Raw genomic sequence first — 12,614 nt, forward strand, 5'->3', positions numbered from 1 at the left:
TTGTGTCAAGAGATATAGTACTAAAACACTTGAGCGTCTCTCTTGATCCTAGGTCCTGGCAGAGTTGTGCAGACTCATGACAACTGAGGTTTGGAGGAATACGCAGGTTTAAAGAGGAGTCCGTAATTTGCTTTCTAATAATCATAATCTTTTCCTCAAAGAAGGTCATGAATTTATCACTGCTAAAGTGAAAGTCATCCTCTCTTGGGGAATGAATGCTGCTTTTTAGTTAGCTTTGCGACAGTATCAAAAAGGAATTTCGGATTGTTCTTATTTTCCTCAATTAAGTTAGAAAAATAGGATGATCGAGCAGCAGTAAGGGCTCTTCGGTACTGCACGGTACCGTCTTTCCAAGCTAGTCGGAAGACTTCCAGTTTGGTGTGGCGCCATTTCCGTTCCAATTTTCTGGAAGCTTGCTTCAGAGCTCGGGTATTTTCTGTGTACCAGGGAGCTAGTTTCTTATGAGACATTTTTTTAGTTTTTAGGGGTGCAACTGCATCTAGAGTATTGCGCAAGGTTAAATTGAGATCCTCAGTTAGGTGGTTAACTGATTTTTGTCCTCTGGCGTCCTTGGGTAGGCAGAGGGAGTCTGGAAGGGCATCAAGGAATCTTTGTGTTGTCTGTGAATTTATAGCACGACTTTTGATGTTCCTTGGTTGGGGTCTGAGCAGATTATTTGTTGCAATTGCAAACGTAATAAAATGGTGGTCCGATAGTCCAGGATTATGAGGAAAAACATTAAGATCCACAACATTTATTCCATGGGACAAAACTAGGTCCAGCGTATGACTGTGACAGTGAGTGGGTCCAGAGACATGTTGGACAAAACCCACTGAGTCGATGATGGCTCGGAAAGCCGTTTGGAGTGGGTCTGTGGACTTTTCCATGTGAATATTAAAGTCACCAAAGATTAGAATATTATCTGCTATGACTACAAGGTCCGATAGGAATTCAGGGAACTCAGTGAGAAACGCTGTATATGGCCCAGGAGGCCTGTAAACAGTAGCTATAAAAAGTGATTGAGTAGGCTGCATAGATTTCATGACTAGAAGCTCAAAAGACGAAAACGTCATTTTCTTTTTTGTAAATTGAAATTTGCTATCGTAAATGTTAGCAACACCTCCGCCTTTGCGGGATGCACGGGGGATATGGTCACTAGTGTAGCCAGGAGGTGAGGCCTCATTTAAAACAGTAAATTCATCAGGCTTAAGCCATGTTTCAGTCAGGCCAATCACAGTAGTTCATCCACGCATGATCTATGATCAGAATTACTGTCCTAGTTTGATAGGAACCGTTTTCTCCACATTTCCCCCCACGTGGGCCAGCCCCCAAGCAATTCAAGTTCCAGCCAATGCGCTTCAGTCCCTCACCATTTGAGTAACAGCTAGCAAAATGCACACACAGCAGAGCGAGAGAGCGAAATTACTTGGTGCACATATGTGACGTAGTATGACATTTTTGGGGACCACTTTTGGCTCAAGAGCCACTTTCATAACTATTGGCTAAAAAGTTCCAGAACATATCTAAGTTTCATACATCAATGAAACTAACCACATGCAGAGAGCAATGGTAAGGCTTGTCTCCTGTGGGAGTTAGCTGGTGAGTCTTTGGTTTATGGAACAGGCTGAAGCTCTTCCAACACCGACAGCAGTGGTAAGGCTTCTTTGTGAGTAAGCTTGTGTCTATTTAAGGTTTGTAAAAGAGAAACTCATCCCACAAACAGCAGTGGAAAGGCTTCTCTCCTGTAAGAGTAAGCTTGTGTCTATTCATTTTCTTGGTGTCTGAAAAATCTTCCCACATTGACCTCACGGGTAGGGTTGCCAACTGGCCCTTATTAGCCGGGATGTCCCTTATATTGGGCTAAATTGGGTTGTCCCATACCTCCCTTGTCCCGTGTATTCATCCAATCACAGTATAGCGTAAACGCGCCAATTCCTGTAAGTAATTTCTGTTGTTGTTCGGTCGGTTTGACATATCAAGGAAATATAGATAAACCTGAAAAAAGAAAAGACTGTGCAGCTCCAACAAACAACGGGAAGCAAAACAATACCTGGGTTAAGCCCGTCAGTGGGGACTCGACGAAGGTTTTCTGTACTTTATGCCGTCGGGAATTCTCAATTGGCCGTGGAAGGGAGAATGACCTAACTCAGCATGCATCCACAGAAATGCTAAAGAAGGCCACACTAGCTAAAGGTGCTACAGTAGCGATATCGGTGCATTCATCGTGGCGTCTACTGCGGAAAAAGACAAAATCGCGGCAAGTGAAGCCTCTTTTGCATTTGAAAAGTTTTTTTTTTTTTTTTTTGCTGTAAAGGTTCAAGTTGTGACTTCTTTAATCATTTATTTTGAGGTTTATTCACATACGTTTACATAATGATACAGTTTTAGTAAAGCTATAGAATAAATGGAATATAAAAATGTTTTGCATTTCCAATTGAAAATAATATGAATATACACTGTCCCTTATTTGGTAGTGAGAAAGTTGGCAACCCTTCTCACGGGTAAGTCTTCTTTCTTTCGAGACTGTTTTTGTGTGAATCACTGACAATTGACAATGGAAGTCAAGCCTTTGGTCACCCTAACAAATAGTTAAAGAGACCATAAACTCACATTTAAAAGTTGAAAATAAAAGTCCTTATGGTCAGTTATTTGACCGCATAAAGGATACGCCAGGAAAAAATATCTGTAATATAAACTTCCTCCCGCGTTCTCAAACCGGAAGTGACATCATTTGTGCAGCCATCAGTGAGATAACTATGTGAGTCTAAGATGTGAGTCTAAGATGTGAGTCTAAGATGTGAGTCTAAGATGTGAGTCTAAGATGTGAGTCGACATCCGACACAACAAGGACCGTAAGGTGCACCGAAAGGAGCCCAAGAGTCAGGATATCAACCTGAGGCTCCTGGTCAAGCGTTACAGATTCAGGAGGCTCTTCATGAGCAGGACCCACAGGCCTCCGATATCGGTGTCTCGCATGATCCGTAAGATGAAACTGCCTGGTCGTGAGAACCGAACTGCAGTTGTCAGTGGAACCGTCACTGATGATGTTAGAATTCAGGATATCCCCAAGCTCAAGGTGTGCGCTCTGAAGGTGACTGACGGCGCTCGCCGCAGGATCCTGAAGGCCGGAGGTCAGGTCATGACCTTTGACCAGCTGGCTCTGGCTGACCCCAAAGGACAGGGCACCGTGCTGCTGTCAGGACCCCGTAAGGGCAGAGAGGTGTACAGGCATTTTGGAAAAGCCTGTGGAACCCCCCACAGTCACACCAAGCCCTACATTCGCTCCAAGGGCAGGAAGTTTGAGCGTGCTCTTGGGGCAGATCCAGCCATGGATACAAGGCCTAAAGTATTTTTTCCCCCCTGGAATCTGATACAAATAAAGATAGCGATACAAAATGAGAAAAAAAACAGAAAAAACTATGTAGCTAGCAACGCAACGTTTTACCAAGAAAAAAAATATATAAAGCAATTGAAAGTGATATATACTTGATACATTGTTCAGCCAAGTATTACTGCCACTACCAGAACGCTAGATAACAAAATAGCTTTACTCTATGAAAAGGACAGCTTTAAGTGTAGGTGTGGGGCTTTTGTTTTGCTTGCTGCAGTGCTAAACTAGTCTCGGAAAATTCTAGACACAGGGCAACAGCACGAACAGTGAGGGGATTTGATTAATGCCCAGGATGAACTAGGTTAGCGTTGAGTGCATTCGCTTTGGAACCGGGCTGTCTCCCGGGAGTGCGCCGGGTGGCCCGTTTTGGCCGAGGGTGAAGTCTGCTCAAAACAAAAGTGCCGTAGGTTAAGCAAGTGGAGTAATGAGTAGGATTCTGGGTTTTCACTTGCATAAGTGATTACTTTTGATAAAAGGCTTTGTCTGTCTTCTCAATGAAAAGAGGTTTGAAAATTCAAACATATTTAATGGAAAAAATATGTATGTTTCTGAACGATGCTTTGTTGACAACATGCTGCACAGATTACTGTTCAATTGAGGGTGCTCCTCTCATACCGCTTTTGCCCCACGGGCCATGGCATAGCTGTGCCAACTTTACTTAAATAAACAACATTCAAACACAACTCCAGAGCATTACTTTTCTTTCACCACCACCATTTTTATGTTATAATAGCTACAGTGTTTATAACATGATATCAATTTTAAAAGGTTGTCACCCTATTCAATATACAATATTTAAACTGAAATTCTTCTTTCACTACCACTTATTACCAGACATCCAGGGTTTATTACAGGATACTCAATAATTATAACATGTTACTCTTGCATCTTCAAAGTATTTGGGGCTCTTTGTTGTGAGTTCCCTAGCGTTTCTTCAGAGCTGATGACTGCCTGAAACTCTCCCCACATTGGGAGCAGTGGAAATGCCTCTCTCACGTGTGAGATAGCTGATGTATCTTCCGCGTTGATAACTGACTAAAAGCATAGCCATACTGGGAGCATTGGTTGGCTGGCATTGTAAATAAGAATTTGTTCATAACTGACTTGCCTAGTTAAATAAAGGTTGGTATAGTTCTTTCTTTTGTGTGTCTGTTGGTGTGATTTGAGGTGATTTTGAGATTTGAGGTTGGTGTGAATGTTCTATTGCCATACTGGCTGGAAAGGTTCTTATCCCTTGCTTGCTAGCTAGCCAACAATTTACAGTCACGTCAGTGCTAGGGCTAATTTGGGCTCCAAATGTCCAGCCTGTTAAGATTATGCACCTAATAAGTAAAAAATAAAATAAAAAGTGTCTGTGCTTGACCAATATGTTTTTCTGAAAGTCAAACGTCCATTTTCAGATAACACACACATATATATTATATGACGTCCAAAAGGAACCATATGGGAGGAATGATCCGATTTATTGATTTTAACAGATAAATACATGTTGATTAGTGATTTTTGGGTAGTCAGTATGATTTATCCATATCAATTTTGGGATATTTATTTTCATCCAGTTTGTGGCAAAAACACACATTTTGCATGTAGTTCGTCATAAAACCCGAAGAAGAAGCTTTTAATCATGGTTATCGATACTCGACTGCTCTGGTTTGTGTGTGATGAAGTTGGAAGTAACATTAGACAAGGAAGAGTTAGTCATCTAGATAAGTCTTCAAGCATAGCTGGATATTCTACTTTACTTTCAAACTCCAACGGGAAACTGACATTAGAACAACGTTGTCAAAGGAACATCAAACGAAAGTCAGGAGATATAACGTTACTTCTTTCCCACGTGGACAGAAACGTGCTAGCTAGCTACTGTAGCCTTTCACCTGAATCAGGTAGGTAGCAAATATTACGGTCACAGTCATACTAGAGCCGAGTTTATGTTTTTGTACACCACATTATTAACCCCTTGTATGATTAGCTAATATTCAGGGATTTCATTTGATAATAACTTAATTCCCGATTTGTGAGGTGGCGACAAACACCCGAAAGGTTTTGTTTAACGTTGCTAGCTAACGTAGATAACTTATCCAAGTAACTTTAGAAGATTGGAACATTCTCTATTTAAACTTTTACGTTGAACCGAATAACTTTCATTTTCATGTCGACATTACATTGTTGAACGCTATGTTATGAAATCTGCCAAAAGCATAAAGGCTGGTTTTACAGTCCGTCTATCGACATGTCTGTGTAGACCATTGCCGTAGCAACATCATGAACGTTCTATTGTCGTCCGACATCAAACTTGTCGTAAACACAAAACGACAGCCCCTGCATGACATCATCAGCCCTGTGCTCCAAATAACATACTTTCTCTATTTTAACACCAGTAAAACCATCCGTTTAAAAACACATTGAGGAAATGTCAGCCAGGTTCGTTACTTGCTTGCTAGCTGGCTAGAAAGTTTAAATAATGACCAGAGTATATCTAAAGACTTGTATAACTAATTAAGTGATAATGCCAGAGAAGCCGGTGTTTGGAGGATATATTGGCACAGGTGTCATCGAGGGCTGGCAAATCATGCCAATACATCATCCAAAAACTGTCTTTGTTGTACCTTTTTTTTAAATGGACTTTTCTTTGTATATATCCATAAAAATTATATCAGCTGAATCATGATTTCGACTGGCTGAGAAAAGCTACTGACACCTCCAGACTCCCTACACATTGGAACATATTGAAACAATGTTGCAAATATCAGAGAGACAGACAGCAGGGTTTATACACATCTCTGCTGTTGAAAACTAGTGAGATGATGTCTAGATGCTTTTTGTAGTGGATCAAGTTTATAAACTGCCTGGCTGGGCTGATGAGACAGTGGATTGCACAGTCAGCTGGAACAGAGTAAATAGCAGCAAAGACACAGCGGTTGCAACTACAAAAAAATATTTCAAATTTGGACTCATCAGACCAAAGGACAGATTTCGACCGGTCTAATGTTCATTGCTCGTGTTTCTTGGCCCAAGCAAGTCTCTTCTTATTATTGGTGTCCTTTAATAGTGGTTTCTTTGCAGCAATTCGACCATGAAGGCCTGATTCACACGGTCTCCTCTGAACAGTTAATGTTGAGATGTGTCTGTTACTTGAACTCTGTGAAGCATTTATTTGGGCAGCAATTTCTGAGGCTGGTAACTCTAATGAACTTATCCTCAGCAGCAGTGCTAACTCTGGGTCTTCCTTTCCTGTGGCGGTCCTCATGAGAGCCAGTTTCATCATAGCGCTTCATGGTTTTTGCGACTGCACTTGAAGAAAGTTCTTGACATTTTCCGGGATTGACTGACCTTCGTGTTTTAAAGTAATGATGGACTGTCATTTATCTTTGCTTATTTGAGCTGTTCTTGCCATTATATAGACTTGGTCTTTTACCAAATCTGTATACCACCCCTACCTTGTCACAGCAGAACGGATTGGCTCAAACGCATTAAGAAGGAAAGAAATCTCACAAATGAACTTTTAACAAGGCACACATGTTAATTTAAATGCTTTCCAGGTGACTGCCTTGATGACAGCTTTGCACACTATTGACATTCTCTCAACCAGTTTCATGAGGTAATGGGTGGCTACTTTGAAGAATCTCAAATATTACATATTTTTTTATTTGTTTAACACTTGTTTTGGTTACTACATGATTCCATATGTCTTATAACATAGTTTTGATATCTTTACTATTATTCTACAGTGTAGAAAATAGTAAAAATAAAGAAAAACCGTTGAATGAGGAGGTGTGTCCAAACGTTTTGATTGGTTCAGTATATAGATGATGTATAAAGGCACATTTAACAGTTAGGCTGTTGATTATAGACCTAATGAAGTTGGGGTTTCCTCACTTTCCTTAGACCATTAAGGAAACGTCTGTTTTCTCGTCTCCTAACTGCACTGCATTGTTCTCAACACCAAAATGCTGGTTAACTTTGCTATTATGCACATGGTCTAGGAAAAGGCGCCAATTAAACAGCGCACTGATGTGATTCAGAACCGCAGAGAGCGACCGCATTTGTTTTAAAATAAATATATTTTTTATTAGTGTTGTTCTGACAATATACAATTACAGTAGCACATATCTTAGACTGATGGACTGGACCATCCCCACGGCCTCCACAATGGATCAGTCCACTCAGACAGGAGCCAATCAGAAAGGTGTCTTGTACACCATGATTATTATTATTTTTTTGCTACTGCTCAACTAAAGAAATCTGTTGACCAACAGCCAAACAATGGACCAGTCGACTAAATGGGGTCAGCACTAATGTGTTCTAATCTTTCATTTTGTTTTCATTACAGGTCATCTAACTGAACTATATCAGTCTTGACATTGACTTCATTTCTGTTGTTGTCATCGTGAGCAGGACAATATGAGTGGAGAGAGGGAAACGTTGATGGATGAAATGGAACAGAGTTTATACACTTTAATCAACGACAATTTACGCTGCCTGTGTGAACGCAGTGGAATAGGTGGCAAGAATGGCTCTGATGTTCAAGGAAAGAATCTCCATCACTCATTGTGCCGTAAAATCCTGGAGGAACTTTGGGAAAATGCAGATTCAATGGAATCGGAGGAGCAGGGAATGTCTTGGTTACTCCAACTGAAAGAGGACATCAGGAAGATACAGGAGGAGGGTATCGGTGCACCTTTGAGTCCCAGCCAATCCATTGAGGATGATGATGAAGAATGGGATGAGGACAGGGATTTGTTGCCTAGCAAAGGGCTGGAGGCAGAACCAGCACCAGAGAGACACACAACAGAGCAGAGGGAGAAGAGAGTGAGTGGGTCCCCCTCTCTGTCCTCTCCTGGTAATGCCTTACTGCAGGGTCTGAAGAGGGTGTGGCTGGTCAACTGCAGGAAAACACCAGGGTTGAGAGGAACTGCTGGAGGAGGAGACGAGGAGGAGGAAGGAGACGTGATTCATCAAAGTAAGTGCAGCAGGATACCTTTTGTTTTGGTTTACATGTTTTTTTTATTTTTAATAAATGTGCAAAAATGTCAGCCTGCTTTCGCTTGGTCATTATGGGGTATTGTGTGTAGATTGCTGAGAATTGTTTATTTATTGAATCCATTTTAGAAAAATGCTGTACCGTAACAAAATGTGGAAAAAGTAAAGGGGTCTGAATATTTCCAGAAGGCACTGTAATACCTCAATATGATGTCACTTCTGTTTGGACAAACTGTATTCACTGTTTGTTTGATTGTCTCTTTCACACAGGAGAGAGACGTGGCAACCGTGGATCTTCTGGGGAGCCTCAACAACATCCTCATCATGCCGACGACCCAGACTGGAGTCTCGCCACATCAAAACACTTCCACAAACAACCACAGAGACATGCAGGGAAGAAACCTCACCACTGCTAATGATTGCGGAAAGAGTTTCAGTGTTTTATCAGGCTTGAAAATCCATCAAAGCACCCACACCGAAAATAAACCATTCCAATGCTCCAAGTGTGGGAAAGGTTTTGCAAACAACCACTATCGAAAAATACATGAGAAAACAGTATATGAGCCTCCCACAGAAAGGTCTTACCACTGCTCTGACTGCGGGAAGAGCTACAGTTTTTTATCAACCTTCAAAAACCATCAAAGGATACACACAGGAGAGAAACCATTCCAATGCTCCAAGTGCAAGAAAAGTTTTGCTCAGAAATCCACTCTGAAAGCACACGAACAAACACACATTCCTGCCGCAGAAAGGCCTTACCAATGCTCCTACTGCGAGAAGAAGTTTTGTATTTCGGCGATCCTTTAATTTCCATATGAGAATGCATACTGAAGAGAAACCATTCCAATGTTCAGACTGCGGAATGCGGTTCATTCAAGCCTATTTACTGAAATCACACAAGTTTAAACACAAGCCCACTGAAGAAAAGCCCTTCAGCTGCTCAGAATGTGGTGCAGGTTTTGCCACGAAAGGTAGTCTCAAATTTCACCAGCTGATGCACAACCCAAGAGAGAGACCTTACCGCTGTTCTGAGTGTGGTCATTGTTTCTTTCATCTGATATATCTGAAGAAACACCAGAAGAGACACAGTAAAGAGAAGTCCATTGTCTGTGAGCTGTGCGGGAAGACCTTCAACCATCCAAGCAACTTCAGAACGCACATGAAGATACACCGAGGAGTGAAACCGTACCACTGCTCCGACTGTGTCAGGAGCTTTATATTCCGCCAAGGTTTAACAAAACACCAGCGTGTGCACACCGGCGAGCTGCCTTACATCTGCGATCAATGTGGGAGGAGGTTTTCTCAGTCCAATTCTTTGGTGACTCACCAGCGAACACACACCGGAGTGAAACCTTACCCATGCTTTGTCTGTGGGAAGAGCTTCAGTCGGTCACAAAACCTGGCTGCACACAAGAGAACTCATACTGGAGAGAAGCCTCACGCCTGTGATCAGTGCGGGAAGAGGTTTTCCCGAACCGACGCACTGGCTGTACACAAGCGCACTCACACTGGAGAGAAGCCTTACAGCTGTGATATATGCAGGGAGACATTCACCTATTTAGTAGCCATGTTGAAACATAAGAATGGACATGGACGTCCTGCAGGTGATGTACTCTGTGCTGAATGTCCTCAGGACGATTCCAGCTCTGTCTATGAATAGAGAACTTTGATTAACTTGCAGAAGACCTCAATTTGTTGTTTTACTTACAATCTAACCCCCAGAGAGAGAGAGACACAAACACTCACACACGCAGACAAACCCAGAGGGCGGCAGGTAGCCTAGCGGTTAAGAGCGTTCGACCGGTAACCGAAAGATCGCTCATTCGAATTCCTGAGTCAGCAAAGGTTATAAGGAATAAAATCTGCTGTTCTGCCCTTGAGCTAGCCAGTTAGTACCCAACAACTGCTCCCTGGGCACATATGACGTGGATTAAGGCAGCCCGCCGCACCTCTGTGATTCAGAGGGTTTAGATGTGGAAGGTTGAAGGCATTTAGTTGTGCAACTGGCTAGTTATCCCTCATTTCCTTTCCACCCAGAGGAATTGGGAGCACAGAGTGGTTACTGTGAGTTTTGAGAGTAGTTACTCTGGTCTTTGAGAGTGGTTACTGTGGTTTTTGAAAGCAAGGATTGTGGCTTTAAATAGTCTGAAATCATAATGTTGTGTTGTATACATACACACCTGACAGGTGTAGGATCAGGTTCCTCTCTCCCAAATCCTATCTTTTAGCATTAGTGGGGAAAATGCTAAACTGACACAAGATCAGCATCTAGGGGCAACTTCACCCTACACTTGCCCCTTCCCTGGGGGCTATTCCAGATAGCAGGTTCATTGAGGTACTGTCCTAAATATTCTCTACTATCCTATTTTTTTTGGACAAATATAGACTTGAAATTGGCATAGTAGTGGTAGTACATATACAGGAAGGAGTGGCTTCCGTCTGGCCACTCTACCATAAAGGAGTGCTTCAATAAGCACTTCTCAACGGCTGGCCATGCCTTCCGCCTGGCTACTCCAACCTCGGCCAACAGCTCCGCCCCCCCCGCAGCTCCTCGCCCAAGCCTCTCCAGGTTCTCCTTTACCCAAATCCAGATAGCAGATGTTCTGAAAGAGCTGCAAAACCTAGACCCGTACAAATCAGCTGGGCTTGACAATCTGGACCCTCTATTTCTGAAACTATCTGCCGCCATTGTCGCAACCCCTATTACCAGCCTGTTCAACCTCTCTTTCATATCGTCAGATCCCCATTGAAAGCTGCCCAGTCATCCCCCTCTTCAAAGGGGGAGACACCCTGGACCCAAACTGCTATAGACCTATATCCATCCTGCCCTGCCTATCTAAGGTCTTCGAAAGCCATGTCAACAAACAGGTCACTGACCATCTCGAATCCCACCGTACCTTCTCCGCTGTGCAATCTGGTTTCCGAGCCGGTCACGGGTGCACCTCAGCCACGCTCAAGGTACTAAACGATATCATAACCGCCATCGATAAAAGACAGTACTGTGCAGCCGTCTTCATCGACCTCGCCAAGGCTTTCGACTCTGTCAATCACCATATTCTTATCAGCAGACTCAATAGCCTCGGTTTCTCGGATGACTGCCTTGCCTGGTTCACCAATTACTTTGCAGACAGAGTTCAGTGTGTCAAATCGGAGGGCATGCTGTCCGGTCCTCTGGCAGTCTCTATGGGGGTGCCACAGGGCTCAATTCTCGGGCCGACTCTTTTCTCTGTATACATCAATGATGTTGCTCTTGCTGCGGGCGATTCCCTGATCCACTTTCGACTCATCATTGGACACTGTGCTATCTAACCTCCAAACGAGCTTCAATGCCATACAGCACTCCTTCCGTGGCCTCCAACTGCTCTTAAACGCGAGTAAAACCAAATGCATGCTTTTCAACCGATCGCTGCCTGCACCCGCATGCCCGACTAGCATCACCACCCTGGATGGTTCCGACCTTGAATATGTGGACATCTATAAGTACCTAGGTGTCTGGCTAGTCTGCAAACTCTCCTTCCAGACTCACATCAAACATCTCCAATCGAAAATCAAATCAAGAGTCGGCTTTCTATTCCGCAACAAAGCCTCCTTCACTCACGCCGCCAAGCTTACCCTAGTAAAACTGACTATCCTACCGATCCTCGACTTTGGCGATGTCATCTACAAAATGGCTTCCAACACTCTACTCAGCAAACTGGATGCAGTCTATCACAGTGCCATCCGTTTTGTCACCAAAGCACCTTATACCACCCACCACTGCGACTTGTATGCTCTAGTCGGCTGGCCCTCGCTACATATTCGTCGCCAGACCCACTGGCTCCAGGTCATCTACAAGTCCATGCTAGGTAAAGCTCCGCCTTATCTCAGTTCACTGGTCACGATGGCAACACCCATCCGTAGCACGCGCTCCAGCAGGTGTATCTCACTGATCATCCCTAAAGCCAACACCTCATTTGGCCGCCTTTCGTTCCAGTACTCTGCTGCCTGTGACTGGAACGAACTGCAAAAATCGCTGAAGTTGGAGACTTTTATCTCCCTCACCAACTTCAAACATCAGCTATCCGAGCAGCTAACCGATCGCTGCAGCTGTACATAGTCTATTGGTAAATAGCCCACCCATTTTCACCTACCTCATTCCCATACTGTTTTTATACTGTTTTTTTTATTTATTTACTTTTCTGCTCTTTTGCACACCAATATCTCTACCTGTACATGAACATCTGATCATTTATCACTCCAGTGT

The 12,614-nt window shown here is 43.2% G+C and overlaps 1 long non-coding RNA gene and 1 pseudogene across 1 annotated transcript; both read left to right on the forward strand.

Moving 5' to 3' along the window:
* The first annotated feature begins 2,821 nt into the window (after window positions 1–2,821).
* Window positions 2,822–3,360, forward strand: LOC135560007 (large ribosomal subunit protein eL18-like; annotated as a pseudogene).
* Window positions 3,361–5,045: 1,685 nt separating this feature from the next.
* Window positions 5,046–11,100, forward strand: LOC135560012 (uncharacterized). Its single transcript, XR_010458640.1, has 3 exons — window positions 5,046–5,274; window positions 7,722–8,351; window positions 8,642–11,100. It is a non-coding gene; the product is annotated as an uncharacterized LOC135560012 (long non-coding RNA).
* The last annotated feature ends 1,514 nt before the right edge of the window (window positions 11,101–12,614 follow it).

The sequence above is a fragment of the Oncorhynchus nerka genome, linkage group LG15 (assembly GCF_034236695.1).
Source record: "Oncorhynchus nerka isolate Pitt River linkage group LG15, Oner_Uvic_2.0, whole genome shotgun sequence".
Lineage (NCBI taxonomy): Eukaryota > Metazoa > Chordata > Actinopteri > Salmoniformes > Salmonidae > Oncorhynchus > Oncorhynchus nerka.